This window comes from Elaeis guineensis, chromosome 5 (genome assembly GCF_000442705.2).
Source record: "Elaeis guineensis isolate ETL-2024a chromosome 5, EG11, whole genome shotgun sequence".
NCBI lineage: Eukaryota > Viridiplantae > Streptophyta > Magnoliopsida > Arecales > Arecaceae > Elaeis > Elaeis guineensis.
Window position 1 is genome coordinate 9,714,127 of NC_025997.2, and position 6,000 is coordinate 9,720,126.

At 45.1% G+C, this 6,000-nt stretch overlaps 1 pseudogene; it reads left to right on the plus strand.

Annotated features, from left to right (window-relative positions):
• Positions 1–2,301: 2,301 nt before the first annotated feature.
• LOC140858009 (receptor-like protein kinase FERONIA) lies at positions 2,302–5,844 on the plus strand (annotated as a pseudogene).
• The last annotated feature ends 156 nt before the right edge of the window (positions 5,845–6,000 follow it).

A 6,000-nucleotide genomic window follows, 5' to 3' on the forward strand; every position in this document is an offset into this window, starting at 1 on the left:
GCCATATTCATGATCATGTTCAATAGAAACCTTTGAACAACCAATAATCTTAAAAAGCAGCATATTAAAGTGATATAACTATCAAAAATCATACTTACATAATCCAGAGGAGACATGTTTTCCAAGCTGCAAACAGCACGCACTCCAAGCTCCAATAACAGTGGGAATACTCTAACAAAGAAAGTTTATATTAACCATCAAAAAATTAAATAGTTAGAACATCAAAAAAAAAAAAAAAAAAAGAGAAAGAGGAGGCTCAGATTTAATGTTTCATTTATAACTAAATCAAAATGACAACAATCGGTTGTCTATAGAAGAAAGCCATTCACGATTGTTGCTGTTAGAAATAATTAAATCAGCAAAAAGATATTTCAAAATCATCATAGCCTCCCTATACAAATCTTAAAATAAACTTCTGTACATAAGCCATACTGCACATTTTGACATCTAGCATAAAAAATAAAAATAAAAAAACAAACTGATCTATTAATCAAGACCAAAAAATAAAAAACAACTCCAAATTGATCTGCTAATCAAGACCAAGACTAAAAAATAACTCCAAACTGATCTGCTAATCAAGACAAAGACCAAAAAATAACTCCAAGACATCAGAAAATCAACAGATCTAGTAACCAAGACCAAAAAACAAATCTAGTAACCAAGACCAAAAAATAACTCCAAACTAATCATCAATAAAGCTACAACCAACCTCATCAGATCTAACACGGCAAAGTTCCCAAGACATCAGTAGTATCAGTAGTATCATCCACATCAGAAAATAATTTACGAAACAAAACCCCAAGAAAACAATCGAAAAATCGGATAAAAACACCATATTTGTGGGAAAAATACAGACCCGAACGAAAAGAAGCATGGATCAAAACAAACGGAACAGGAATCATAAGATGCTCTCATCTGGAAGTGAAATAGAGAAAAAAATGCAAACAAAAAATAACCCATTTCTCATGACTTCTTCGGAGTAGAGCTGTGGAGCCTGAAGGAGGACCACCACTTCTCACGGCTATGGAAACCCTAGAGCCTTGACTACAACTTCTCCTTCCCCTCGTCCAGTGGAGGACCGAAGGAGGAAAAGAAAATCCTAAAGTGTCGAGTAGAGAATGAGATGGGATGAAAAAATGGAATGGGACTGAAGTAGAACAGAACCGGCAGGGAGTCACAAAAATATTGAATGACACCGACCGAACTCCTTCCCCTTGTCCAGTCGAGGATCGAAGGAGGAAAAGGAAGCCCTAGAGCATCGAGAGTAGAGAACGAGATGGGATGAAAAAATGGAATGGGACCAAAGTAGAGTGGAATTGGCAGGGAGTCACAGAAATATCGAATGACATCTACCGAACCCTAAAGCCCTTAAGCCTTAAAGGTCTCCAACTGTCAGCTTGTTATGGGTTAAACGGGTTTAACTCGATCCGATCCATTTATTAAATGGATTAAACGAATCAACTGTCTGAAATCTGAATCCGATCTGATTATTAAACGGGTTAAACAGATCGATCCGTTGACGATTCGAATCTATTTAATTCAAATCCAAATCTGTTTAAGATGGATCGAATGCTGGTCTGATTGACGGATCGGATCGATTTTTGTCATCTCTAAAAAAAAATATCTAAATAATATAATTTTTAATATATAATTAATTTAAAAATAATAAATTATATCATCAATATAGAATTTTTTTAGTATGTTGGAGATTTGAATGGATAAGTATTTTTTGGAGAGAAGTCAAGTATTTCTCCCTTTTTATATATATATATATATATATATATATAGTGAAAGTCGACTATAGCGATTTTTTTTTTTTTTTTTTTTAAGAGGAAGAGATCCGTTTACATTGGAGTTTTGGCTCACATAGTGACAGTGAAAATGAAAGCTCATCATGTTCATTAATCAAACACCCAAAAAAGACGCGTCGTTGTAAACCCTCCAGCAAGCCCCTCGTTGTCCCACGGGACTCAAACATATCTCTGTCCACGGCTCAAACAGCTACACACGTCCGTGGAACACCGTGGGCCCACGCGCAGCTTCTCCGACCCAATCCTTACGCGCCTCTCCGCCTACGACTACGAGACGATATCTCACAATCCAACGGCCGGCAGTAATCATCCGATCAACGAAATTCCGCTGTGATGGACCCGATCCCACCGAACGGATCGCTGGTGCCAAGCTAGCAACCGCTGGCCGTCAGATCTTTCTCTGTCTTCCACTTGCCAGCGCGGCATTAATTTAGCTGGAGCTCCTAACCGCGTTAATTTAGGAATTAAGACAAATAATCTAACTTTATTCGAATCATTTCTTATTATCATTAGCCTTTTAATTATAATAATTAAGAAGCTAGTAATAAGTAGTGGTTGAGACCACCACTACCTGTCCCTTGTTACCTTTCGTAGCCAATCCCGCGGTTTCACCCTCTCTCCTCTTTTCGTCTCTCGGAGCTTCTCAGGTACTCCTTTGCTTCTCCTTTTTCTTCCCGCTCCGGATTTAGGATTTTTATAGCATATATTATTGGATTTCTGTTAATTTTAGTCGATTCGTTCCTATTTTTTTTGTGGTTTTTCGGTGGCTGAATCGTTCATTTCTTCGTGGATCTTGTTTTTTTTTTTTTTTTTTTTTGCGCAGTTATTTCCGGTTGGATCTCCTACTCTGCTATTATTTTGGCTGAATTGAAGTGCTGATTTCCTGCTAGAAATCGTTGGCCCCCTCCCTAAAGTCGTTGTCAAAGATCCGATCTTGTCCGATCTAGGTTTTTCACCATGGATCGATACCCTAGCTTCATAAAGATCCGATCTTCTTCCATTTTGTGAACTTTTAGCTTGCTAAATTCTTCTTCTTCTCCGTGTAGTTCTCAGTAAAAACCCTGATCTTAGCTCACAAAGTTTCGGGTTTTCTAAAAGACTTGATTTTTCGTCATGAGGAGAAATCGAGCTTTACCTCCCATCCTTCTCTGTGCTGTCTTCTTCTTCTTGTTGGCCGTCGGCAAGATCTCGGCGGCCGACAGCAGCAACAGCACCTACCAACCCCGGGACAAGATCCTCCTCAACTGCGGTTTCTCCGGGACAGCCAACGACACCGACGGCCGCACCTGGACTGGCGACGCCGCCTCCAAGTATGCCCCCTCCATGAACGGCGCCGCCGTCACCGCCACCTCCCAGGACTCCTCGGTCCCGCAAGTCCCCTACTTGAGTGGCCGGGTCTTCACCTCCCCTTACACCTACACCTTCCCCCTCGGTGCTGGCCGGAAATTCATTCGCCTTTACTTCTACCCTTCCAACTACTCCACCCACGCCGCCTCCGATGCCTTCTTTACCGTCACCGCGGATTCCTACACCCTCCTCCAAAACTTCAGCGCCTACCTCACCGCCGGTGCCCTTAACTACGCCTACCTCGTCCGCGAATTCTCCGTCAACGTCTCCTCCAGTGGCCTCAAGCTCACCTTCACCCCTTCTACCGATCACCACAATTCTTATGCCTTTGTTAATGGTATCGAGATTGTCTCGATCCCTGATGACATCTTTGCCCCCGTCAATGCATTGCTTGTTGGAACCAACACAGAGTACACCATCGATCAGGATGGTGCTTTCGAGACCGTCTACAGGCTGAATGTGGGTGGGCAAGCCATTTCTCCCACCCAAGATTCTGGCTTGTTTCGCTCCTGGGCTGATGACACACCATACATATATGGCGCTGCATTTGGGGTCACCTACTCCAATGACCCCAATGTTTCAATTAAGTATCCGGCCACCATTCCGGAATATATCGCGCCGCCGGATGTGTACTCAACGGCACGGTCGATGGGGCCCGATCCACGCATCAATCTGAACTATAATCTCACGTGGATCCTTCCAGTGGATGCTGCGTTTTACCACCTTGTGAGGCTTCATTTCTGTGAGATCCAGTACTCCATCACCAAGCCGAACCAGAGGGTCTTCGATATCTATCTCAGTAACCTGACTGCCCAACAGGGCGCCGATGTGATTGCTTGGAGCGGTGGAACTGGCATCCCAGCGTATGAGGACTATGTGCTGCTACCTTCAGGAACTGGCTCGATGGATTTGTGGGTTGCACTCCATCCTGATATTGGAGCCAAGCCAGAGTACTATGATGCTATCTTGAATGGGATGGAAGTCTTTAAGCTGCAGAACCCTAATGGAAGTCTTGCTGGACCCAATCCGGCTCCACAGCCCGGAGCCAGATGTGGATATTAATAAGGCTCTCCATCACAAGACCGGCAAGTCCACGAGCAAATCCATTCCGGCGATTGCCGGCGGGGTGATCGGTGGGTTTGTGCTCCTGTTGGCTGCCTGTTTCTGCTTGTTAGGATGTGCAAGCAAAAGAAGAAGAAGAAGAGGGGAAGGATGCAGGCACCAGCGATGGGCCTTCGGGTTGGCTGCCGCTCTCCCTCTATGGCAACTCGCACTCAGCAGCATCAGCCAAGACGAACACAACCGGAAGCTATGCCTCGTCGCTCCCATCCAACCTCTGCCGCCACTTCTCGTTTGCAGAGATCGAGGCGGCCACCAATGGATTCGATGAAGCCCTCCTCCTCGGTGTCGGTGGTTTCGGAAAGTCTACCGTGGGGAAGTGGATGGCGGTTCCACCAAGGTCGCCATAAAGCGTGGAACCCAATGTCGGAGCAAGGCGTCCATGAATTCCAGACCGAGATCGAGATGCTGTCCAAGCTCCGCCACCGCCATCTCGTCTCCTTGATCGGTTACTGCGAGGAGAACTGCGAGATGATTCTGGTTATGACTACATGGCCATGGAACACTGCGCGAGCATCTCTACAAGACCCCGAAGCCACCCCTCCCTTGGAAGCAGCGGCTGGAGATCTGCATTGGTGCTGCTCGCGGGCTTCACTACCTCCACACTGGTGCCAAGCATACCATCATCCACCGAGATGTGAAGACCACAACATTCTGTTGGATGAGAAATGGTTGCAAAGGTTTCGGATTTCGGCCTTTCGAGACGGTCCTACTCTCGATCACACCCATGTGAGCACGGTGGTGAAGGGCAGCTTCGGCTATCTCGACCCGGAAGTACTTCAGCGGCAGCAACTTACCGAAAATCCGATGTATACTCTTTGGGTTGTGTTGTTTGAGGTCCTCTGTGCTCGGCCACCTCTCAACTCGACCCTTCCAAAGAACAAGTGAGCCTGGCCGAGTGGGCACTGCACTGCCAGAAGGAAGGGCATTCTTGATCAGATCATCGATCCCTATCTCAGGGTAGGATTGCCCCACAGTGCTTCAAGAAGTTCGCCAGAGACGGCCGAGAAGTGCGTGCCGACCAGGGAATCGAGCGCCACCATGGGCGATGTCCTCTGGAACCTCGAGTTTGCACTCAGCTGCAAGAGAGTGCGGAGGAAAGCGGCTGTCTCATCGACGGTGCGACGTCGGAGGAGGGCACGCCGCTGATGATCCTGCGCAAGAAAGACCCGAGTAGTGATCCATTGGTGGAATCAAGCACAACAACAACCACAACCACCTCAATGAGCATCGGAGGGCGGAGCCTCGCAAGTGATGACACCGATGGACTGACACCAAGTGCTGTGTTCTCGCAGATCATGAACCCCAAAGGGCGGTGAGATCTGATGGTGTGGTGAGGAAAGATGAATGCCACTACAATTTATCTTGACACGGAAAGTAGCTCTCTTATTTTCCCTACGTAATTCAGTAATATTTCCTGAGTTGTGTTGTAATTTATGAGACCTTGAGATCTCCTAAATTCAATCTGATATATGACTTGTATTGATACTTCTAAGAATGTTTTCGTTGTCAGTTTCTACGATGGATATGATTATTTTCAGAATAAGAGTAGGTGTTGGCAACCCCAGCATATGTTGTCATTCAGTGATGTGGTTGGACTGGAATCGGATCGGATACAGATCTATATTTATATTTATTTTATCTGATAAATATAAATATAGGTATGAATATTATTCAGATATAAAAATTTATATTTATATTTATTTTAAATAGATATTAATAC